The sequence below is a fragment of the Mesoplodon mirus genome, assembly GCF_964341445.2.
Source record: "Mesoplodon mirus genome assembly, chromosome: 13".
NCBI classification, from domain to species: Eukaryota; Metazoa; Chordata; class Mammalia; order Artiodactyla; family Ziphiidae; genus Mesoplodon; species Mesoplodon mirus.
In genome coordinates this window covers 53874234-53901086 of record NC_138989.1, presented here as the reverse complement: position 1 = coordinate 53901086, position 26853 = coordinate 53874234, and positions in this window count along the sequence as shown.

Genomic DNA, 26853 nt, shown 5'->3' with positions numbered 1-26853 from the left:
AATGATGTACTGAGAGAGGTAAGGCTTAGCAAAAAAAAACAATAACAGTATATCATATAATTAAGGGCTGATAACAGCTCATAAATTAACCTACAAATAAATTTAAGGTAAGTGGAGTTATTAGAAAAATAAAAATTAGGACAGATGAGTCTTGAGTCAGCCTCAAATGAAAGCTAAAATAGAAAGGGACAAAGCCTGCAGTGATTTGGTAAATGTCTAAAACAAAGCTACATATTAGCCATTGGGGTCTAATTTGGCCAGGGCCCAAAGAAAAGTGATTAACATAAATACCAATGAAGTAGTCTTGCAATCTATTAAAATATTCAGTTTAAAGATCTAATATAAAGTCTCAGTCCTTAGATTGGCAAACCTTCATTTATCGGGAAACTCAGCTATACAGAATGACTTACATTTGTGGACTTTGAATAGTGACAACTTTAATAATAATAACCACAGCGCAGGCAAAGGAAAAGACAGATGGACCCAACTCCTAGGCCTTACCATCACTCCTCCTGATTACTCATGCTTATTTTGAGCATCGACAAAACGGTGTGGCTCTTATCATAGATCTTTGCATAGCATTGATTCAAGTGTGTGTTGAAACAAGACCACTCCTGTGTAATTAATTTATATCACTGGCTCATACCTGCATTTTCTCCCCTTCCTTCGATCTTGCATATCTCCAAGATGAGCATTTATCTTACTTTGCTCTCCTGTCCTCCTTCTGTTGTCAGTCTAGCAGGTGTTCTTTTCAGATTGCTTTCATTCTTCATTATTCATTTTGGGTCCTTTCTACTTTTCTGTCCATTTTTATCCTTCCCTTCCCTTTTTATACACCTCAGGTGCCGGAGCCATCCATTTGTCAGAAATATTTGGTGTTATTTGTTTGTGGTTATTTCCCTCTTAAACTAGGGCTTAGCAAATCCACCTGGTGAGCTGTTTCTTCTTTCAAAGGGAAGAAAGGCTCTCTAAGCTTAAGAGAAGTTAGAAATCAGGCCTGTCATTTTTCTTCACACCTGCTCCAGGCCTGATCCACCCATTCTTCTTCAGGGGTTCTGTTTGGTTCTGAATAACATCATCACCTATTTTTTCCAGCAATAAATTTAGTTGACCCCAGTTTACCTGTAACAAAAGTTCAGAGGTTTAGATCGCTACAGGCTTATTGAGCATCTGGCAACTTGTTAGCATTAAGATTTGCAGAAAAGTATTTAAATATGTGTGCAAATACATTTCTTTATGCATTTTCCAGGGCTACTCATGGAGAGACTGTCCCAGAGAATCACCCCTAACGTTTCCCCTTTCAAAGTGATTCAGAGCCCACAGATGGCTCTGGCTCATTAGATGATCTCACAAAACATGCTGTTTCAGCATCTTTGGCAGGAAGATATGGCCCGTCAGCATCAGAGAGTGGTCAGTGACAGCATCCAGGCATGGTGGGGGGACAAAATCCTCAGAATCAGGAAAGAGCTTCTGATTCAACACTCATCAATATAGGGATTTCTGATATATCATAGGGACTTCTGATATATCATACTGCCAAGGAGATGTAGAAAGTCCTATTTAAGAAAAATAAAAGGGTATATATATATATGTATATACATATATCCTTTTATATATATATATATATATATATATTCCTATTTATAAGAATGTGTGTGTGTTTATGCGTGTGTTCATGATTTCTATATATTTCAAAATAGCCAAAAAATTTTTTTACATGCCATGGAATTTAGAAGACCCAAAACTCTGTAATAAGAAACAGAAAGTGTGTCAGTAAATATTCATTCTTATTGGAGATGCACAAGGAACCTTAAAATAGTGACAGCCTGGACCAAGTACTAATAATGGTCTGTATGCTGAAGCATTTCTGAAATCTGTCCTTACATCAAATTCTAATTGAGCACTTTATTTTTCAGTTTAGTCAAATACTGTAATAGTGTTCCCAGCTCGTAGACATTTTTTGCCTCCTGATCAGGATATGTGCAGCAGCATGAACTGACTGACAACAAAATTATTTCCATTTGAAAGTAAAGACTTCCAATTTATTTTCTTCTGTAGTTGTAAGTAAACATTCTGAGGGGGTAAAAAGATTTTATACATTGTCTGATTCAGAACTCAGCTTTTTATTATTCATTATTTATTTATTATTTATTATTTATTATTCATTATTATTATTTATTTCTGGAGGGTACGTATAATGTTATCTATCACTCTGGACACTTTTCATTTCTTCATACTTCTGTTAACAATCAATTCTGTATATCTGTTAACAATCAATTCTGTATATTAAAAAAAAATGTTCAAAAGACATCACTCCATCCTATACAATATTTCTGTAGTTTCAACTTCACCATCCTGTACTATGTTTTTATTTTCTGTCTTCTTCTTTAAAGCAGCATCTTCAGTCTGGGTACTTTGCTTTTTAACTTTTCTGCAATTCTTTGAAAAGACATCTAATCATATCATGAGGAAGTATAAGTAAACTTTTTTTTTTGGAATAGCACAAAGATATTTATCTAATACTGTCTAGAAGATTTCTCTCATGTTTCTTTCATTGAGTTAGTCAAAAAAACACATGCTTTATCACCATCACTAGTCAATAAAACACCAGATATTTTTGCAAAAATACATCAGATATTTGAATAAAATTTTATTAAAACATTATGTATAAATGATTAATTTTGCTGTACAGCAGAAACTAACACATGGTAAAGCAAGTATACTCAAATAAAATTAATTAAAAAAAAAGAATGTTCATTCTCTCCTGAGCCAATTTTTCTGTTACAATTTTGTGGGGTGTTTATTCCAGTTTTTATTTATTTTTTCTGCATATTTGTCCATCCATCTTTAAAGACTGTAGGGCATAACACTTCACTGAGTTTCTTTCCCCAGATTGCTTTATTGATTCATATTTTGTATCTAAAAGAGCATGACCTACAGAATGCCTGCTGGAAAATGATAAGAAAGTTTGCAGAGTTGTAGAAACATCTGTTTAGTTTATATTTCAGTTACTGATAATGACGTTCCCAAACCTATAATGCTGCAAGAGCTAGATGAGTTTTCTTTTTTTTTTCCGTTTCATCCTCAGGTGTCATATTTTCCACATGCAAATATAATGAGAGATCCTCCAACAGCAGACTGGATAATATCTGAGAATTGAAGAGTTTAATGAGATGGATATTTGGACTGTTACACTTACAAAAGTAGCTCTAGGAGGAGGCATTTGGATCTAAGAACAGTAGAGTTAGTTACTTGGATGTTTTTCACAGTAGTTTGTGCATCCCTGGAAAGAGAAAATTTTAATAGTAGTTTTTTTTTTAATTATAAATACAAGATGAGCTCAATAAAGCAGTCAAAGAATAGAGAAACACAGAAATCTCCATTGACACTTTATTTGATGGGACAGGTACTAGGAGTACCTTTATGGTTTTTCAGGTATGTTTATTCACTTATGTTTTTCTGAAATGAATAGTTCATATTATTCACGCTGTTGAGAAAAGTGTCTTTTCAATTTTCAGAATTGTCAGAATGTAATGAAAATCTTTCACTACCACACACAGAACTCTCCTTTTGGTAAATGGCTCCAGACCATCCCCAGTGGTGATGTGCTATAATGCAGCTTTCCTTTCCAATATTGATGGCCACATAGGTTGTCTCCAATTGTGCTTTTTCATAGAGTGCAGAATCGAACACTCCTGCCCCTTTGTGTAGATATTTATATACGGTAGGTATCTAAAAGTAGCATTATATGACCAATTTTCACCTATAAATTTAAGATTTTTATAGACACTACCAATCATTTTCAAAAAAGGACTTGATAATTTACTGTTCTGCTAATAATGTAGAAGATGTGTATTTGATAAAGTTCAATATTGTTGTTCTTATAATTTTTGACAGCCTATAGATTTAAAGTGTTATGATGTTTGTTTTGTATCTTAGACATATATTTACTGCACATTTGTATTTACTTTTCTTTGAAATACCCGCTTTATATTATTTGTTGTTATTCCTTGAGATTTTCTCTCTGTAAGTTATTTGTGTAAGCTCTTTGCATATTATGGATATTTATTGTTTTCCTATTAAAACTATTGTATGAATTTCCTTGAAATATGTCATTTGTCCTTGAACTTTGAAGTAATCTTAGTAATAGATTAAAATATATATTTTAACATACAGAATTATGAAAACTGTTTTTTTTCTTTCACAATAACTTGAAGTCTATAAGAACGTATATCTATTCACTAAAAATTGAAAATAGTTTGTAATTGAAACATTGCTTGACCCAGCAACAAGTCCTCTATTTTGCTGAGAGGAGGTGGGGCAGGGGGAGAGAAATATCATTAGTGACTGACTTGAATATAAATATTAGGCAACAGGATAAAGGCGTATAGTGATGTCCTCCCCTCAGGGTTAATTATGCACAACACTGCATCCAGGCAGGCAACTGATATTGTCACAAAATCTTACATTAGTAGGAATTCAATTATAGTTTTCAAACTTTATATGAAAAAAATGTGAATGTAGCTAAATTGTTTTATATCCTCAATTCAGATAAATGTAAGTGTAGCAAGGGGCCCAATGACCTTACAACCAAGAAGTGTGCATTTTGACATCTATTTGTGAATATCAAAGTCACAGGGCCATGAGGAAGTGAGACCAAATTGCTCTTCAAATTCTGAATTGTTGAGACTTCTGCTTATTAATTTTTAGTCCTTAATTATTAGGTAAGTAGGTCAATATTCATTCTTGTTTTATTTCTTTTTTGTTTTCTTCTTTCCCGGTTCTATGGGCGGTCTTTTTTTATTTTATTTATTTATTTATTTTTTCTTAACATCTTTATTGGAGTATAATTGCTTTACAATGTTGTGATAGTTTCTGCTGTATAACAAAGTAAATCAGCTATACATATACATATATCCCCATATAACCTCCCTCTTGCATCTCCCTCCCACTCTCCATATCCCACACCTCTAGGTGGTCACAAAGCACATACATGATCTCCCTGTACTATGCGGCTTATTCCCAATAGCTATCTATTTTACATTTGGTAGTGTATATATGTCAATGCAACTCTCTCACTTCGTCCAATCTTGCACTTACCACTCCCTGTGTCCTGAAGTGCATTCTCTATGTCTGTGTATTTATTCCTGTCCTGCCCTATGTTCATTGGAACCATTTATTTTTTTTGGATTCCATATATATGTGTTACAATATGATATTTTTTTCTAACTTACTTCACTCTGTAGACAGACTCTAAATCCATCCACCTCACTACAAAAAACTTAATTTTGTTATGGCTGAGTCATATTCCATTGTATATATGTACCACATCTTCTTTATCCATTCATCTGTCGAAGTACACTTACATTGCTTCCATGTCCTGGCTATTGTAAAGTGCTGAAATAAACATTGTGGTACAGTTCTCTTTCGAGTTATGGTTTTCTCAGGGAATATGCCCAGTATTGGGATTGCTGGGTCATAAGGTAGTTATATTTTTAGTATTATAAGGAACCTTCATAATGTCCTCCATAGTGGTTATATCAAATTACATTCCCACCAAAAGTGCAGGAGGGTTCCCTTTTCTCCACACCCTCTCCAGCACTTATTGTCTGTAGAGTTTTGATGATGGCCATTCTGACTGTTATGAGGTGATACCTCATGATAGTTTTGATTTGCATTATCCAATGTTTAGTGTTGTTGAGCATCCTTTCATGTGTTTGATGGCAATCTGTATATCTTCTTTGGAAAAATGTATTTTTAGGTTTTCTGCCCATTTTTAGATTGGGTTGTTTGTTTTTTTGATATTGACCTGCATGAGCTGCTTGTATATTTTGGAGATTAATCCTTTGTCAGTTGCTTCATTTGCAAATATTTTCTCCCATTCTGAAGGGTGTTTTTTTGTCTTGTTTATGGTTTCCTTTGCTGTGCAAAAGCTTTTAAGTTTCATTAGGTCCCATTAGTTTCTTTTTGCTTTCATTTCCATTTCTCAAGGAGGTGGGTCAAAAAGGATCTTGCTGTGATTTATGTCATAGAGTGTTCTCCCTATGTTTTCCTCTAAGAGTTTTATAGTGTCCTGTCTTACATTTAGTTTGTTAATCCATTTTGAGTTTGTTTTGTGTGTGTGTGTATGGTGTTAGGAGGGGTTATAATTTCATTCTTTTACAGGTAGCTGTGCAGTTTTCCCAGCAACACTTATTGAAGAGGCTGTCTTTTCTCCATTGTATATTCTTGCCTCCTTTAGCAAAGAAAAGGTGGCCATATGTACATGGGTTTATCTCTGGGCTTTCTATCCTGTTCCATTGATCTATATTTCTGTTTTTGTGCCAGTACCATACTGTCTTCATTACTGTAGCTATGCAGCAGAGTCTGAAGTCTGGGAGCCTGATTCCTACAGCTCCATTTTTCTTTCTCAACATTGCTTTGGCTGTTCGGGGTCTTTTGTGTTTCCATACAAATTGTGAAATTGTTTGTTCTAATTCTGTGGAAAATGCCATTGGTAGTTTGATGGGGATTGCATTGAATCTGTAGATTGATTTGAGTAGTATAGTCATTTTCATAGTGTTGATTCTTCCAATCCAATAACATGGTATATCTCTCCAAATGTTTGTATCATCTTTAGTTTCTTTTGTCAGTGTCTTATAGTTTTCTGCATACAGTTTTTTTTTTTTTGTCTCCTTAGGTAGGCTTATTCTTAGGTATTTTATTCTTTTTGTTGCAATGGTAATGGAAGTGTTTCCTTAATATCACTTTCAGATTTTTCATCATTAGTGTATAGAAATGCAATAGATTTGTGTGCACTAATTTTATATCCTGCTACTTTACCAAATTCATTGATTATATCTAGTAGTTTTCTGGTATCATCTTTAGCATTCTCTATGTATAGTATCATATCACCTGCAAACCATGACAGTTTTACTTCTTCTTTTCCAATTTGCATTCCTTTTATTTCTTTTTCTTCTCTGATGGCTGTGGCTGAAACTTCCAAAACTATGTTGAATTATAGTGGTGAGAATGGATAACCTTGTATTCTCCCTGATCATAAAGGAAATCGTTTCAGTTTTTCCCCATTGAGAATGATGTTTGCTATCAGTTTGTCATATATTGCCTTTATTATGTTGAGTTAACTTCCCTCTATGCTTAGTTTCTGGAGAGTTTTTATCATAATTGTGTGTTGAAATTTATTGAAAGATTTTTCTGCATCTACTGACATGATCATATGTTTTTTCTCCTTCAATTTGTTAATATGTTTTATAACATTGATTGATTTTCATGTATTGAAGAATCCTTGCATTCCTGGGTTAAACCACACTTGATCATGTTGTATCATCCTTTTAATGTGCTGTTGGATTCTGCTGCCTAGTATCTTGTTGAGGATATTTGCATCTATGTTCCTCAGAGATATTAGCCTGTAGTTTTCTTTTTTTGTGACATCTTTGTCTCGATTTGGTATCAGGGTGATGGTGGACTCATAGAATGAGTTTGGAAGTGTTCCTCCCTTTGCTATATTTTGGAAAATATTTGAGAAGGATAGGTGTTATCTCTTCTCTAAATGTTTGATAGAATTTGCTTGTGAAGCCATCTGGTTCTGAGCTTTTGTTTATTGTAAGTTTTTTAATCACAGTTTCAATTTTAATGATTGTGATTGGTCTGCTTATATTTTCTATTTCTTCCTGGTGCAGTCTCAGAAGGTTGTGCTTTTCTAAGAATTTGTCCATTTCTTCCAGGTTGTCCATGTTTTTGGCATATATTTGCTTGTAGTAATCTCTACTGATTCTTTGTATTTCTTCAGTGTTAGTAGTTACTTCTTTTTTATTTCTAATTCTGTTGGTTTGAGTCTTCTTCCTTTCTTTCTTAATGAGTCTGGCTAATGGTTTATCAATTTTTTTATCTTCTCAAAGAACCAGTTTTTAGGTTTTTTTTGATATTTGCTATTGTTTCCTTCATTTCTTTTTCATTTATTTCTGATCTGATTTTTATGATTTCTTTCCTTCCACTAACCTTGAGGTTATTTTGTTCTTTTTCTAATCGCTTTAGGTGTAAGCTTAGCTTGTATATTTGAGATTTTTTTTTGTTCCTTGATGTGAGATTGAATTGCTATAAACTTCCCTCTTAGAACTGCTTTTGCTGCTTCTGTTAGATATTGAGTTGTCATGTTTTCATCATCATTTGTTTCTATTTTTCGATTTCCTCTTTGATTTCTTCAGTGATCTCTTGGTTATTTAGTAGCATATTGTTTAGGCTTCATATGTTTGCATTTTTTACAGTTTTTCCCTGTAATTCATATCTCTTCTCATAGCATTGTGGTCAGAACAGATACTTGATACAATTTCAATATTCTTAAGTTTACAAGGTTTGATTTGTGACCCAAGAAATGCTTTTTTCCTGGAGAATATTCCATGAGCACTTGAGAAGAAAGTGTATTCTGTTGTTTTGGAATGGAATGTCATATAAATGTCAATTAAGTCCAACATTTTCAATGTGTCATTTAAGGCTTGTTTTACATTATTTATTTTCATTTTGGATGATCTGTCCATTAGTGAAAGTGGAGTGTTAAAGACCCCTACTATTACTGTGTTACTGTATATTTCCCATTTTATGACTGTTAGCATTTGCCTTATGTATTGAGGTACTCCTATGTTGTGTGCATAAATATTTATAATTGTTGTGTCTTCTTCTTGGGTTGATCCCTTGATCAGTATGTAGTGTCCTTCTTTGCCTCTTATAATAATCTTTATTTTAAAGTCTATTTTATCTCATATGAGTATTGTTACTCCAGCTTTCTTTTGATTTCCATTGGCATGGAATATCTTTTATCATCCCCGCAGTTTAAGTCTGTATGTGTCTTTAGGTCTGAAGTGGGTCTCTTGTAGATAGCATATATATGGGTCTTATTTCTGTATCCATTCAGCTAGTCTATGTCTTTTGCTTGGAGCATTTAATCCATTTACATTTTAGGTAAATATCGATATATATGTTCCTATTACCATTTTCTTAATTGTTTTGCATTTTGTTTTGTAGGTCTTTTCCTTCTCTTGTGTTTCTTGCCTAGAGAAGTTCCTTTAGCATTTGTTTTAAAGCTGTTTTGGTGATGTTGATTTCTCTTAGCTTTTACTGGTCTGTAAAGTTTTTTAATTTCTCTGTGGAATCTGAATGAGATCCTTGTTGAATAGAGTAATCTTGGTTGTAGTTTTTTTTCCTTTCATCACTTTAAATATGTCTTGCCACTCCCTTCTGGCTTGTATAGTGTCTGCTGAGAGATTGGCTCTTAACCTTATATGGATTCCCTTGTATGTTATTTGTTGGTTTTCCCTTGCTGCTTTTATTTATTTAATTAATTTTTGATAGTTTGATATGTGTCTTGACATGTTTCTCCTTGGATTTATGCTGTATGGGACTCTCTGCATTTCCTGGACCTTTTTGACTATTTCCTTCCCCATGTTAGGGAAGTTATCAACTATAGACTCTTCAAATATTTTCTCAGTCCCTTTCTTTTTCTCTTCTTCTGGGATCCCTATAATTCAAATGTTGATACATTTAATATTGTCCTAGAATTCTCTGAGACTGTCCTCAGTTCTTTTCATTCTTTTTTCCTTTATTCTGCTCTGTGGTAGTTATTTCCACTATTTTATCTTCCATATCACTTATCCGTTCTTCTGTTTCTGTTTTTCTGCTATTGATTCCTTCTAGAGAATTTTTAATTTAATTTATCATTTTGTTCATCATTTTTTGTTTGCTCTTTAGTTCTTCTAGGTCCTTGTTAAACTGTTGTTTTATTTTCTCCAGTCTGTTTCCAAGATTGTGGATCATCTTTACTATCATTACTCTGAAATATTTTTCAGGATGGACTCCCTATTTCCTCTTCATTTCTTTGGTCTAGTGGGTTTTTACCTTGCTCCTTTATCTGCTGTATATATCTCTGTCTTCTCATTTTGTTTAACTTACTGTGTTTGTGGTCTCCTTTTCACAGGCTACAGGATCATAGTTCCCATTGTTTTCGGTGTCTCCCCCAGTGGAGAAGGTTGGTTCAGGGGCTTGTGTATGTTTCCTGATAGAGGGTACTGGTGCCTGTGTTCTGGTGTGTTGGGCTAGATCTTGTCTTTCTGATGGACAGGGCTGCATCCCGTGGTGTGTTTTGAGGTGTTTGTGAATTTCGTATGATTTTAGGCAGTCTCTCTGCTAATGGGTGGGGTTTTGTCCCTGTCTTGCTAGTTGTTTGGCATGGGGTATCCAACACTGGAGCTTGCTGACCGTTTAGCAGATCTGGGTCTTAGCATTGAGATGGAGATCTCAGGGAGGACTCTCACTAATTGACATTATGTGTGGCTGGGAGATCTCTGGTGGCCCAGTGTCCTGAACTCGGCTCTCCCATCTCAGAAGTTCAGGCCTGACACCAGGCTGGAGCACCAAGACCCTGTCAGCCACACAGCTTAGAAGAAGAAGCAAAAAATAAAGAAATCTAAATAAATCAATCAATAAAAATATAAAATAAAATAAAATTATTAAAATAAAAAAATATTAAAAAATATTAAGGTGTTATAAAAAATAGGAGTGCAACCAAACCAATAAACAAATCCACCAATGATATCAAATGCTAAAAACTATACTAATATAAAAATAAAAATCAGAAATAAGGCAGTCACATACAGCAAACCCCAAGTCTACAGTTGGTCCCAAAGTCCACTGCCCCAATTTTGGGATGATTTGTTTTCTATTCAGGTATTCCATAGATGCAGGGTGCATCAAGCTGACTGTGGGGATTTAATACACTTCTCTTGAGGCTGCACAGAGAATTCTCCCTTTCTCTTCTTTGTGACCCCCACTCCTGTGGTTCAGCTTTGGTTTTGGCCCCACCTCTGCATGTAGGTCACCTGAGAATGTCTATTCCCTGCCCAGACATGATGGGGTTAAATTAGTGGCCTATAAATGGTCTGGGAGGGAGGGGTATGGAATGTGGGGTGAGCCTGTAGCGGCAGAGTCCAGCATGATGTTGTAACAGTCTGAGGTGTGCCTTGTGTTCTCCCTGGGAAGTTGTCTCTGGATCATAGGACCCTGGCAGTGGCGGGCTGCACAGGCTCCTGGTGTGGAAGAGTTGTGGATAGTGACCTGTGCTTGCACACAGGATTCTTGATGGCTGCAGCAGCAGAGTTAGTATTTCATGCCAGTCTCTGGTGTCTACTCTGATATCCGTGGCTTGCACCCATCTCTGAAGCTCGTTTAGGCAGTGCTCTGAATCCTCTCTCCTCACACACCCTGAAACCCTTGCCTGTTAGGCAGGTCCAGACATTTTCCTGGACTCCCTCCTGGCTAGCTGTGGTGCACTAACTAACTCCCTTCAGGCTGTGTTCACATAGCCAACCCCAGTCCTCTTCCTGGGATCTGACCTTTGAAGCCTGAGCCTCAGCTTCCAGCCCCCACCCGCCCTGGTGTGTGAAAAGACAAGTCTCTCAGGCTGGTGAATGATGTTCAGCACCGATCCTCTGTGCAGGAATCTCTCTGCTTTGCCCTCTGCACCCCTGTTTCTGAGCTGTCCTCAGTGGCTCCAAGGTTTTCCCTGGCCCATACCCCGTCTCCATCAGTTAAGAGGTTTCCTAGTATGTGGGAACTTTTCCTCCTTCACAGCTCCCTCACAAAGGTGCAGGTTCCATCCCTACTCTTTTGTCTCTGTTTTTCCTTTTTTCTTTTTCCCTCCCAGGTATTTGGGGAGTTTCTTGCCTTTTAGGAAATCTGTGGTCTTCAGCCAGTGTTCAGTAGGTGTTCTGTAGGAGTTGTTCCACATGTAGATGTATTTTTTGTGTACTTGTGGGGAAGAAGGTGATCTCCATGTCTTACTCCTCCACCATCTTGAAGCACCTTCCCTCCCACTTGTTTTTAGTCTCTTTTGGAATAAACTGTCTTCCTTGCCAAAGCCTTTCCAATCCCAAATCCTTAAAGCTTAGTTAGAAGGAGAAGAGTATATCAAAAGTCAAGAACAGGAAGCTCACTAGCAAGGAAAGTACTGAAACACTTGTTCTCATTTTTGTACAAAAAAAAGAAAAAATATATATAGTTCTCCCTGAAGGCCAAAATATACCTGATTTCGTGTTAAAGAATTGTATGCAACTAAAATATTCTTAGCAAGCCTTTTTGGGCAACTACTATTTTTCTTGTGCTATATCTATGGAATTTAAATAATGATAATGAATTGATCTCCAAGATAGTTACACTTATAATCCAATTTTCAGAGGGTAAAATTAAGTAGTAAATTTGTAATATTTTATGTATTACAAAATTTTAGGAAATGAAAAGTAAAACAAAAAATGCAAGAAATAAGAAAAAATCTTATTTATTTAATTACTAATGTACTTATTTATTGGTGTTTTGGAGTTCTCTGGCTGAAATAGGGGTATCATGTCCTTAGAAACATTTTTTTTTAAGTACATAGATTTTTTCCCTCGATACAAACATTCCTAGTACAAACTCACAAAATGTTTACTAACTAAATATTGTGCATTGTGCTTCTGTTTTAACTCCCATATTGTACCAATTTTGTTGTACATTGATTTCTTTATGGGTATGGCCTCAATTCTTCTTTGAATAAAATGTGAAAACAAAGAAAGGACACCCACAAGCTCTTTCTTTGAACTTTTCAGGTGTTGAAAGCAAGTGAACTGCAGGCTTATATATATTAGTTGGAACTCAGATCAGCAGCCTTTATTCTAGGGGTAAAGAAATCAACCTTGTGGAAACTTTGCCCCTTCACTGCTGCCTTTCCTCTTAGAAAACAAGTTAAAAGGTACCAATGGCCAGGTTAATTGACTTACAAGTGTGTCTTTTTAATAAGTGTCATAAAGTGTGTCAGGCTGTTGAAACTTGCTTTCAGTGCATTTTTTAAAAAACTGTTGTCAACCAGATTAAAGTTTATTGTTCACACTTGCATTCAGTTTTCAGGTGGTAATGAAAGACACTGAATTGATTTCCCATGCATAAAGAGGAAGGTGTTGTGTCCTTTGCTTTTTCTCAATGTGCCTTTCCTTACGGTGTCTCCTCTGAACTGCGTTACCAACAGACCTTGTCTGGCTCTGGACTCTTCCCTCACAGACCAGTTCTCATGCGCTTTTTTGTGTCTATAGGGAGACTTTCTGGAGGACAGAGAGAGTAACTATATGGGGAGTCTTATCTCATAGTGTCTATTAATTTAAAATTGAGTTTTTGAATGAAATGACTCCTAAATGAATCCCACTTTCCCCAAGGACTTAAATCATTTTAGAAAGATTATTTTTTCTTTCATTTAGTATCTATTTGGTGTTCATGTAAAGCCAGCCAGGAACCCCTTGTCCCTCAGGTCCTAACCTGACCTTTATAGCTACACGTTTCCCTGCATGACTGCTTCACAAAAGGACTTAGAACAAGATTTTGGTAAATAGACTTAAAATGTTTGATTTGCCAAGCATCCTGTTATCCTCCAAATTTCAGAAACATGAGAAGGACATAAAAAGAAACCTCTAAGTGGTCATGGATAGATCAGCTTTACCATTTACCTGTTCTATGTACAGTCATTCTGGAATTCACTATCTTCAAACATTATTACTGTGTTCTACATATATATTTTAAGCTGAAGTTTTTGCCTTCCCCTCAGGGCTCAATTTGACATAAAATACATTTACAAATGAGGAAGCAGCAGAACTGTCTGATGAACAGGAAGATGATAGGGTAGCTTAAGTGCTCAATCTTAGAAAAATTTCTGGCCCAATAATCAATAATCCTTTCACTTCCTCACTCAACTTTGACAATATGAAGAATTCCATCACCCAAAAACAATAATAATAATAAAAAAAAAAAACCAACTTCTATCCAAGGTAAAAATGCTTGATTTCCACCCTGATGTCAGAAATACCATCACTTCAGATTTGATGGATGTGCCATTTTAGTGTCTGTCTTCCCTCACTAGAATCTAAACACCATGACAATATGAGCTTTGTGCCATTTCTATGTCTCTGGCACCTGGCATAATTTAGGCTTCAATAAATATTGGCGGGGAAAATGAAGTTTTGTAACATGATAATTATCCCTGAATAGCACTTCTTTGTATCAAATACTTTAATGTGAAGAGGTTGGTTCCATCCCTTTCATGTCTGCAGGTGAGACCTGGGTTGGTGCCACAGGATGTAGTGGGACATTGGGAAAGTGTTATAAGTCACACACAAGTGGCAGAGTGCAGTAGTCAAGTCACTGAAAGGGTAGGGGTTAAAAATCAGGTTGCCAAATTGAAATGTTATACAGGGGAAATAACAGAGAAAGTATAACCATGGACTAAGGTGGGGAAGAATGAGAGGAATCAAACGGAAAAAAATGGAGAAAATACAAGACTTGGCAGTGTTAGTAGAAACTAGTCCCTCTGAGTGGTTACTCTATAGAAGAGCCAGATGACAACATGTACAGTTTCAAGGGAATTTAAGAAGGCTGAAAGTTATCACTTTAGTGAGCATTGAAAATATCTTGTATTTTTAAACTGAGTCTGTTCTCCAAAGCCCTCATGTCTCCAAGTTTTCTTTGACTCTGTGGAGCTGACCCTGATGAGTATGTGTGTGTGTGGGTGGGGGGGTTGTGGGTGTGTCTCAGGAAGGTCAGGGAGAACACACTCAGGTAAAGTGTCTCTCTTGCACCTGATCATTATAGAACTGCAGTGATGGAGGGCCTGGCTCTGCCCCTATGGTCATTCTTCAGCTCTTCAGCCCATGCACTATAAATTTGCCCCATCTCTACAGCTTTGCTCCCATCTATAACCAAGCCACCTCCTGGGTTGGCACAATATTCAGGGAACCCTAAACATTCTAATATAAAGCATCTAAATGTTCAGCATCAAGTCAACCTTCCCTTTTTTATGCTGATAGTCTTAGTAATGAGATATCTTCTAGTCCCCAGCCTAAGGGCTCTCTGGGCTTATCCTACCTAGTCCTAGTCCCCTGTTTCATAGTTTATCACCCAAATCTTGCCCTCAGAAGTTTCTCCTAAGTGTCAGCTGAAGCTTCCCAACATCCTTGACTCTCATCAGCTGCCTCCTGTTACAGCCAGTCTTTAGATAAAAAGCCATGCTCCCTTCTGTCTCTGGTCCCTCACTCATGGCCTCCTCCCTCCTGGAATCCCTCCCACAGCCCTTCACCAGTCCAAAGGCAACAGGGATATTAGAGCCTTCTCTGAAAAAAGCAACTGTTCTTGATCTCTCTGTTATTTATTTTCTATTTCTCACAGCAAGGGTCACAATTGTATAAAATGTACATAATGGTGTGCTGGTCGTATAGTCTTTTCTTGATGTATGGTCTCATTTGTCGCTAATAACAGCCTTGTGAAACTGGCTGGGCAGGACTGGTGTTCCCATTCATGGATTAGAACTTCCTGGTGGGGAAGTGACTTGATCAGCTTTACCAGGTGGGTTTTCTGACCCTGAGTGCCACCCACATTCTCCTCTACTCTAGTCCTTCTGATTCAGGAAGGGCTGCAGCATGAGGTGGGGTTGTCTAGGAAAGGAGCCTGGAAGAGGTGACTTTCAATCCAGGCCTTGAAGGAATCAGTAGATCAGCCTGGGTGAAGGACTGCATAGACTAAGGAAAGGGAATTACCAGCAGGCTGCCTGATCTGAGAATAACAGGTGTGGGGGAGGGGCAGTGTTTGGGAGTTTGGGATTCTTGGGTAAGTGGTAAGAGAGGAGGGTGGATAATTTAACGTATAAGTTTGTGTGTGCCTGTGTGTGTGTGTGTGCTCATGTGTGCAAGATGGGGGAAAATTTTGTGAGTGATGGCAGTGGGAAGGGTCTCAGAAAAGCATTCCTTCCACAAACTCTTCATATGGCAACAGATAGGAGAGCAGACCTATCATGGGAACAGTGACAGCCTTGGGACCAAAAGATCCACTTGCTTTTCAAGAGGCCATGTGCGAGAGACACACTACTTGGTAACACTGCTCTCCAGACACACAAGCTCACGACCATGAAATGAACGTGTTAAAATAGCTGTTTCAGCAGCCAGTACAATTATAGGGGGCTCAAAATAAAAATGAGATAGTATGTTTGAAAGCACACCCTAAGTTAGAAAGAGCTCTATAAAAACAATATTTTATTCTTATATTCAGAAACATTAGCAGAAAACCACAGTGGAAGAACTAAGACACACACGTGTTCATGAACACACATGTAGACACATCTCCAGAGGACACTCTTAAAGTCCATTGTCCCTCTCCCTTGAGCTACGTTGTTCCAACAATTCCACTGATCACCATAAGGTATCCTCCCTTGCCTACCCATGAAGCCCTCAGGGTGATGACCTTCAGGATACCCATACCCTTCTTGCCTTCCCCTACAACCTCCCTTCAAAGACTGCTTGGAAAACAAAGAGACGTCTTGTTCTTTTCAGAACACAATCAACAAAGTCACTTGGAAGCTGTATGAATAATTTAACCTCCCAGCAGAGACTGGACAGGATCAGAAGATGCAGCAACTTCCCAAAATTAATAAAGGCTTTTATAGAGCCATAAAAAGCCATGATTCAATCATTTTAAAAAGGGCAGTGGGGCTTCCCTGGTGGTGCAGTGGTTGAGGGTCTGCCTGCCGATGCAGGGGACACGGGTTCATGCCCCAGTCTGGGAAGATCCCACACGCCGCGGAGCGGCTGGGTCCGTGAGCCATGGCTGCTGAGCCTGCGTGTCTGGAGCCTGTGCTCAGCAATGGGAGAGGCCACAACAGTGCCTGCGTACCGAAAAAAAAAAAAAAGGGCAGTGCACACAATGCTTATTAAAGACTGGGTGCTGCTGAGGTGTGTGCAGGGAGGCCAAGAACACTCGCTCAGCAGCCGTGGCCCCAGTGCATGCCCACTCCCTCTGCTTGACCGGCAGATAACCTGACCCAAGCATTTAATAATCAATATTTACTGATGATTCTTTACTGACTGGCTCAGTCAAGGGAGAGGACTAATAAAGAGGATGACTGAAACAGGGAGGAATGTTTTTTGCTACTACCAGTAAGTGATAGTGCTTGGAGTGGGAGAGCCACCAATTTCTAGACAAAAGTTATGTTTTTTCTTTAGTCTAGCAAACATTTAGGGGGTGAATTTGTTCAGGTCACCCTACTCCTCTTTCAGTAACTTAAATGGGGCGATTATAGCACTTGTTTTCTCTAAGACTCTGTCCCTCACTCTGCAGGCATGGCACCAAGTGTTTGCTTCCAGATGAAATGTCCCACAGTTTCAAGATACTGTGCTTCCATAGTCACTGTCCCCAGTGGTTCAGCAAACCAGCCTGTTCATTTGGATGGCCTGTCCATGACTCAACTTCCCCAGGATAAGACTGGGTCAGTCACACTGTGCTCAGAACTCAGGAACAAGGTTGCACAGTTTATGCAATGCATAAAGGTGGTACATTTGACAGATCCTCCACAAGGAGGAAGAGGGTTTTCCTTCTGTAATTCACACAGTGGTGCCATTGGTGCTGGCAGTGGCCCTGATCTGGTCAGTCACAGAACTCTATTCTGCTCCTGTTCCTTCGGACTTAATATCCTCACATGTGAAGTGTTTTATCTCTCCAGGTCCTTGTGTCAAGGCTGACTTTCTTAGGGGCAGAGAGCAGGGTGGGGGGGGCGGGGGACGTTAGACCATGTCCCTTCTACCAAAGGGAATAAAAGTCTCATACCTCAAGGATCTCAGCAGCTTTGGTCCAATCATGTTTCTCTCTGCCCCATTTCTGATTTAGTTATTTACTGGGACAAGTGTCCCAGGGTTGTCAGAGCAGATGCATTTTTAGCAAACAAAACGTAAATAAATAACTAGCTTCACAGCCAGGATGGGCTCTCAGTGACTTGTCTGACCGACATAGCTTCTGTGTGTTTTGCACTTCTAGCCGCCTTCCCATAACACGAGAGGTTGTGTGGTTTGGGCACCACAAGTACTAAGCGATCTTCCCATTTGCCTAAAATCAAGTGACAAAGTGCTGGTCCTCATATATCACAGTCTTTCCCAGCAAGGATTAGGTCACACTGGGCCAAGATTTTACTAATGAGATCATGCATAATCAATAAGGGTCAGCTGACATCTTGTCAACTCCATCACTCCATCACGGGGGGCTGAGGTAAAGCAATGAGGAGAGAAGATCCATCAGCTACCCAGAATCTGAACATACTGGCAGCATTAGATGGAGCTGCTACCCCTCAAAATAGGCCCAAGTCTTGTTAGCAGGGGATATATAGGTCTTTCACTCATTTGTTTATTCATCCCTTCCTTTGTCCATTTCACAGCTAGTAATTTGTCAGGTCTTATCAGTACTGTTCTTTCCATAGAGGATGACACAGAAAAGGACCCCACATTTTGAAGTTTCCCCTGAAGCACCCCCATTCTACTAGGGATTACAAGAAAGAGAAAAAGAAAGCAGGAACGAGCAAGGGAGATAAAAAGAAGCAAAGAGAAAAGACAGGGAAGAGAAGGGAAGATGCATAGATAATCTGCTGGCAATATTAATTTATAGGCAGATAAATAATATAGGGCAACATGCAGTAGAAAGACCCAAAACTTAAGCTTGAGAGGTCAGAAATGTACAGGATCATCTCTCTCTTTAACCAGACACTTGCTCTGTTCAGGGCTCTTATCAGGTCTAGTCCAAGGTTTTGTGATTCTGAACAAAGGGATAAAGTCCAGCTTGCTCACATTAGTGGTCTAGTTTATTTTTCACTAGGTCCATAAAGTTTGTAATGGACAACAACATCTTTCTTAATACAAAATTTAACTCTGACTCTCATTAACTACATAGAATTCCCAAAGTATTTTATTGGGTCATGGAGGTGTTATATTTATGAAAAAAAATATATATATATACACACACATGCATATATATGTATATATACACACATATACATAACTACTGTGTTAACATTCAGTAATTTGGAGTACAAAAGAAAGTCACATTTTTTAGTAAGTCTTAAATTATAAAATCAAATACTAATTTTGCTTATTAAAAAAAAAACCTATTTTTTCTCCCCCAAGCCAGCTTCATTTGCCTTCTTATATTCAAGTGACTCATTCTATCCAAATTGCAAGGATATTATGCAAAGAATTCCAATGCAGGAGAGACAAGACCAGTGATGTTTCTTTCCCAGTGTTAGTACCTGATGCTTGTAGGCTTCAGCTCCTAGTATTATCACTCATTCAGGTAGTTATAGGATTAACTTACTAATAGCTGTAGGACTGAGGTCTCCGTTTTCACACTGACTCTTGGCTAAGGCTCACTCTCAGCTCCTAGAAACCACCCTCAAACTAGGCATATGGCTCTCTCACAGTATGGCAGTTACTTCTTCAAAGTCAGCAAGAGAATCTCTCTCAAATCTGCTATAACACAGTCTTATAAAAAGAAACATAATCTTAGGCATAACTGCCCCATCACCTTTGTCAGGTAACTGAACCTAGTCAAATGATTGGGAGGGCTGACAGGAGTCTCATCTTATTCACAGGTCCCACCTGCATTTATAGGGAAAAATTATGCACAACACGTGTAACAGGAGCCTGGAATCTTTGGGGAAAGCTTAGAATTATTTTTGTCCCAAAAACACACATGGTATTTTTCATATATCATAAGGGCACAAATTAATAAATTTTTATAGACTTAGCATATACATGTACTTCTACCCAGATCTAAAAAGAGAATATTAACAGCACCCCAGAAACTCATCTCTGTTCCTTTTGCTCTCTATCATCACCACCATCCCCAGGGAAAGTAAGTGCCATTCTGTCCCTAACAAAATGAATCAGCTTTACATTTGTCTTTGTTTGTTAGTTTACACATGTACATATATGATAAATTGAATCACACAATACGAACTTTTGGTCTCGGTCTTCTTTGCCTCAAAATAAGCTCATTACTGTAGAGTATTCCATTGTGTGAATATTTCCACTCTATTGTTGATAGATATTTGAGTCACCAGCTTAGCGTTCTTACAAATACTGTCACTATGAACATTCTAGAACATGTATGTTGGCAAACCTATAAGTACAAGTTCTAAGTTGTACTTCTCTGGATTCAATCTCAATTTTCCCTTTGTGAGCTGAGGCCAGTTACTTACCTTCTAGGCCCTCTTCCTTAATCCGTAAAAAACAGGCTATACCACCTTCTCATAATGTTGAGTGTCTGTGTTTGTGTATGTGTGTGAGTGGGGCTGAGCCTAACCAACTCAATAAATATTCATTGATCTAGACATTGGGGATATAGCAGTCAACATAGTAGATAAGTGTCTGTCAATATGAAGCTGAATTCTAGTAGCACATAGGAGAGGGAGCAGGTAGGAAAAGATAAGCAAAGAGAATAAACAGAAAATAAAATATGATTATATATAAAAAACATATGGAATGTTAGGTAAGTGCTGCAGAGAGAGATGAAGCAAGAAAGAAGGGTCTGGAGTGTTGGGACTAAGATTATGTTAAAGTACTTTGCAAGGGATGCTTTCACCAAGAGGGTGACATTTGAGTAAATACCTAAAGAAGAGAAGAACACTTGTAAATATCTGTGAGAAGAGTGTTCCAGGCAGAGACCTTGAGACAAGGACATGTATGGGGTGTTTGAGAAATACAAATAAGGACAGAGTAGGAGACAGGAAGAGATCAGGAAGATAAGGGGTGTGCAGTGTGGTACATGAAGAGATTGAATTGAGTCTTATTAGTCACTGGAAGAGCCTTCTTCTGAGTGAAATGAGAAACCACTGGAGGGTTTTTGCAGAAAGAATTATGTTTTAATAGCTTTAACAGAAACTCTCATAAAAATACACAACATGGGGCATGAAAAATGAATGGAAATAGAATGATGGGGATGAAAAGATATAAAGAGTAGGCATATGCATGCTCATTAATATGTGTGCATGTGTTGTGTGTGTGCATGTGTGTAAGTGAGCTTATCTTATGAACATGTACCATAATAGTTAATATTGAAGAGGCTTTTCAGAAGAGGTAGGGCCTTGATTGTGTATCTTGAATTATAATTTGGATAAAAAGATACATAGAGCAAGATAATGGATTCCCAGTTAAACATGAGCTTTCATGTCCTTCTCTTTCTTTTCCACAGAGATTCAGTCATTCCATGCTTTCATTCTGTGATTCCTCCAGAAGTGACCAAATTTCTATCAAAGGGAAACATATTTAGTTAATAACCATAATCTACCTGTGTTACCATTGAAACCATCTTCTTCATTGTCAACTTCTTCATCATCACGTGATTTTCAATTGTCTTAAGACATCAAGAAGCGTGATGGATGGAAGAATTTTTTGATGGAATTTCATTTTCATTCAGTTTATTTCTGCAAATGTTAGTTCTCCTTCTTCTATTTCCAGTTACCCAGTTAACATGTCTTTTGAACTTTTCAAATACTTGAGAGTGCACCTTAGTATTTGCACTCCATCACCTCCAGTCTTTGGCTGTCTGGTTTTGAATCACGGGATTCTATTAGGATTACTATAGTTAGCAATCATTCCTTACAACTTCAAATTAAACACAATACTTTCTGTTTTTTCATAGTAGTAGATTTTTATGACTATTGTTGAAAACATTTTACGAGCCTCAATTTATTGCACAGATTTTTAAGAAGGATGTTAGCTTCTTGAGATGCTATTTCTCCACATATACCGTGAGGGACATTTCTTATCTGAATACATTATGATCAATCAACTCTAGATGTTTGTTGGTTTCTTTCTTATATGTAAGATTTAACTCTATCCTCAACAAGGTCTGGAATAACTTCTGTCTTCCTTGCTTACTAAGAGCAAGATGTAAAGGAAACTGTTCTCTCACAACTCATGTGTACTGTGATTCAGTGACTCCAGCTTTGGTTCCCTGTCCTTATAAAGGCAATTTACATTTCTTTTTTTTAATTAATGGTCTCTCCTTTGATTAGTTCATCATAGCTGGGGAACAAATTAAAAAGCTTTTCATCTGATCTACATCTCGGACACATAGCCTCATGCCAGTAGTGTGAGATCACTTATCATTTCCACATCTATCATTTATTTTAATCTAGGCCATCTTCGTGGAGGGGGTAGAACAGCATACCCTTACTTTTTCAGACATCATGCCCTTTCTCATCTATTTGATTTAATCAATCAGTGTCCATGTGTACTGTATATATCTTTCCTGTAGTTTCACAGACTGTCAGTCACTTGTCATAAGCAAACTGGCCATCAACCTCCAAAGGTCTGGATGATGAGTGGCTCCTTTGACAGTGGCTGGATTTCCCTAATGGCCTTCCCTCCTCATAAGTCTTAAAATATCTACACTGACCCCACAAGGCTGTTCTGTTACTTCATATAGATACTGCTTTGTTGAAGCATGCTAGGCATGAGCATAGCACATTACAATGAGGAGCAGAGAGAACTGGTATCCATACATGAATTGGTATTTATATAGCAAGGTCTTCCTCCCCATAAAGTCGGAGGTAAAATATTTATAACAAATAGGCTCCAGTCAGCATCTGAATGGCAATTAAACTACTTCTGAAAATCATAGTAGTAATTTTGTGGAACTAATACACAGTGGATTCAAAAATTTATTTATAATTTCAATTTCTAATCTTAGTGTTCCTAGTGTAGCCTGTGATTGATTTAAGACAGATCAGCCAAGATCTGATGAGTTCTGGAATGGTTATGTTACACATGGAGTATTGAAGTACCACATTCTGAGAAGATTATGGAAATCTAGAGTGACTCTTCAGATAAGAGACCCTGAAAACCACATCATGTGAAGATTGGTTATGACAGAGGGCTTAGGTAGAGAATGAGGAGTCTATGAAGTCTTCTTCAGAATCTACAAGGCTGTAGATTTATTTCAAAGGAAGAACCCAATTGCTTATTCATTCATTCATCTGATATTTATGATCACCTAATATGCACCAAGAAATGATCTAAGCACTTGTATTGTATCAGGGGAAACAAAAAAAAAGAAGAAGAAGAAAGAAAATCCCTGCCTAGGTGGCACCCACCTTTTAGCATAAGGGAAATATCTAATGGCAATAAACATGTTGAATAAATAAATTATGTAGTATTTGAGAAAGTAGCAAGTGCAAAAAAAAAAAAAAAAAAAAAAAAAAAAAAAAAAAAAAGATTTAAAGCCAGGGAAGGAGGATGCAGGATTCTTGGAGGGCTAGGGTATGTGATACAATTTTAAATAGAGTCTTCAGGGTAGGCTTCATTGAGAAGGTGAGGTGTGAACAAAGTCCAAAGGAGGTAAGGAGTTAGATACATGGATACCTGGGGATGAGAAGTCCAGGCAGAGGGAAGAGGCAGTGAAATGCCATGGAGCAGGGCTGTGCCTGGTGTGTTTAACAACAGAGGTGGGCTGGTGTGCCTGGAGTGGACTAAGTGAGAGAAAGAGTAGAAAGAGAGGCTGGGAAGGGTGTCAGGCCTTCTAAGCCATTGTACAGACTTTCACCTTGAGGGACTTGAGGAGCCACTGAAGGGTTTTGAGCAGAGGGGTGCCATGATCTGCTATATTTCATTTGGATAATTCTTGATGTTGACTTGAGATTTGACTCAGAGAAAAAGGGAGAACAGTTTGGAAGCTTTGGCCAGTAATCAGAAGAAGGATGGTGGTAACTTGCACTGGAAGGTCCCAGTGGCCATAATGGATTGGGTGTGGTGTGTGAGACTGAGGAGAGTAAGGACAACTCTAAATGGTTAAACAGACATCGCAGGCAGAAGTTTTAGAATAAGGACAATTTTGGAAGGAAACTCAGAGGTCTCCTAGAGCACTACTAAAACATGTTTTTGGAAAAAACAAAATGCTATACTATATTCTAAATAAATGAATAATAGTAAAACATAAACAGTTTTCTCCAGGAGATGACATGTATTAGGAGAGAAAAATGAATCAATAACTTTAATGCAATGTGATAGTGGAATGATAAAGGATTCCAGGTAGCCCCAAATGAGGAAGTACTACTATTTATTCACTCTGAGAGCTTGGACTTATTAATAAACATATGAGTCTCAGTTTTCTCATTTGTAAAATATAAAAATAACATGTTTTACCTTATATGCTTGTTGTGAGAACTAAGTGACACAATGGATGTACAGTATCTAGCACTCACCCTCTCCCAGCTGCCTCTTCTCAGGTGCACTGTTTTCTCTACCTCTCCCCACCTCTTCTATCTCCCACACCTGTGCCTTACCCACTTGTTTACAATTTCTTCATTCAGATTCTCTTTCTACCTCCTTGCTACATGTGAAACCTTGCTGACTCCTGATAATGCCACTTCTCTGAACCATTATGTAATTGACACTGCTCTTTGCCTCATTTCCTCAAACAGAGATGGTTCAGTCAGCTTATCATGTACTCTGAAGTGAGACTGAAAAAAAATTCAAAACTCAAGAACTTAGTTTAGGTTTTCTCCCATTCCCAATGGTCTGTGTTGATAGCCAGTAACCTTCAGAAGACACTACTACTTTCATTAATACCTTTAACACATGATTCTTTACCCATAGGTTGAGAGGCCCTAGATGGTATCAATGGTACCTCTCTTCATTTTTATCCCATGGGACTTTGCACTTAGCAGCTTGTCTCCACACATTTGTTGAGTAAATGGGTCTTCACATTCAGAAACTTTAGATTTATCTTGGATGGTATCAGAATATTTTTTAGGGTCTCTTCTTGACTCCTTAGCTGCATTATTTGACTTCACTGGCTTTAAAGGGCATCATTTCCTGTCTAGTTCTACTTCACATGTCAAATTTTATTGTACAACATGAACATTCTGAATTTTAAAATTCTCTGAAAGTATGTAACATTCGTCATAAAGTTTAGGGAAAAATAAATCAAAATTAAACTGAAATGAATCTTCCTCATCATCCCATGTGCCTCCATTCTAAAACCACCTGGTTGCATGTTAGACTCTACCAAAAGGAATGAGTAAGGGGAGAACTGTCTAGGACATGGTCCTGTTTTCTATTTGACTGGTTAGGAATGAGTTGCTCCTGACAGTGGTAAAATGATATTCACAGATTGTCACAACTCAGAAAACCAGCAAAATGAGAACAATAAACAAGGATGATTTTCAATGCTGAGACTAAGTGTTTCTGATGTTAAATATCACCCTTCACAGTAAAGCTTTCCTTAATTGCTCTTCTCTCTGAACTCTGGCATTCCATTCTCTCTCTAAATTTTAAGTTGCTGATACTGCTTTGCTCATGCCTATCCCTGTTTGTGTGGTGAGACTCATTTGTTTGAGTTAGGCACAGGAACTGTGAAAGTGAGCAGTGTGTTCACTGCTTGGACACCTCCCTGGTCCTGACAGTACATTCATCTCCTTAGGAATTACCCTACTGCTTTTGCATGAGGGCTCAGCACATCTGTCCATCCAATAGCTGCTTTTCTGCTATAAAGTCTGGATTCTTACTGGCCCCTTCCACCAGACTCTTCTGCTCACTGTCCAGTTTTAGATAAGGGATGAAGACATTGAAGCTTTCAGTCAGTCTCTCTTTCTCATGAGGTTACCTTTTAAATATCGTGTCACAAAAATGGAGGCCATGGTTGTGATGTGTTCAGTCCAACAGTTGGATCTGGGTACAAATGGAGAGAATTTCTACTGCCAGGCTTCCAGAATCCCATCTGTTCTGAGTGCATTCTGTATCTTCTCTAAAGTCTTGAGCTTCCTCATAGCCTTTTAGAAAATTCCAGAGCTTTCCTAATAGTCTAACAGCAAGTTCTCTTTCTGTGTAAGTTAGCTGAATGGCTTTCTTTCTTATTATCTCTGTTTGCTTGTGACCAAAGAACTCTGATACAGAGCAATAAGTCTGCCTTTTTTATTATGACTTTCACAGGCCTTGGGCCTATGGGGCATTGTGTAAATGTTTATTTAATAAGTGAGTGAATAATATTTTAGTATAAGAGGAAAGATGAGAAAACATAAATGAGCATTCAGATTGAGCTGAAAATGGACACTGCCTTGTACTTGTTTCCTGTGAAAACACTTTCCTCCTTGCCAGTTTTTTCCTGCCCTGGTTTCTGGTTTTCAGCTGTAATTTGCTTTAAAGATAATACTGCTGTGTTTCTTTGAACTGAAACTATCTGGCAATTTATGGCCAGATTTAAGTTTGGCATAACAGGCTTAATGTTCAGCTTTCCATCTGTAGTCTGTGCTTGGCAAAAACCCAGGGAAACTTGGGATTCTATGCTCCTGAGTTTTATAAACCAGTAAACACAAAGGTATTGGAATTGTATGTCTTAGCATGAAACATTTTATCTTTTGCATAAGAAATATCAAATTGGACTGTGGTGTAGACAGCTAAGGGATTTGTGCTGCTTTCTCCCATTAGAAATGTTATTATTTAAGAACAAATGTCTGTGGAAAGTGATGATAAAACAAAAACAGCGATTTACTTTGTTCAGTGTTCCCAGATTTTCAAGCTATTTTCACATGGATTCTGTGATGTTATCTTCCCAGTCACCCAAGGTGGTCAATGTTTGTGTTATACTGATTTTGTAGAGAGGTACAAGAGAACCTCACAGAAGTGAAGTGATGTTGAAGGTCATACAGCTTGTTAATGCAAAACTAGAATGACCAAAATTTAGGTTTCCTTTGTGCTGATCACTGGATATAAAGTTGATTCATTCTTTGATTCTTTCATACATTATCCAACAGAGTTTTGTTTTGTTGTGTACCTTTTTAACTACCATGTGTCAGATGTGTTACAGGCTCTGGGAATGTGCTATGAACAAAACACATGGAGTCCCTGCCCTTAGCCTCAATATGGAGACATCTAAGCATGGGACCGAGTAATTCCGAATACCTGAGACTTTGTTCAGTCTTTTGGAGTCCTTGGCCAGACCTATCCTGAATACGGATGCAATTGGACTTGATTGTGATGT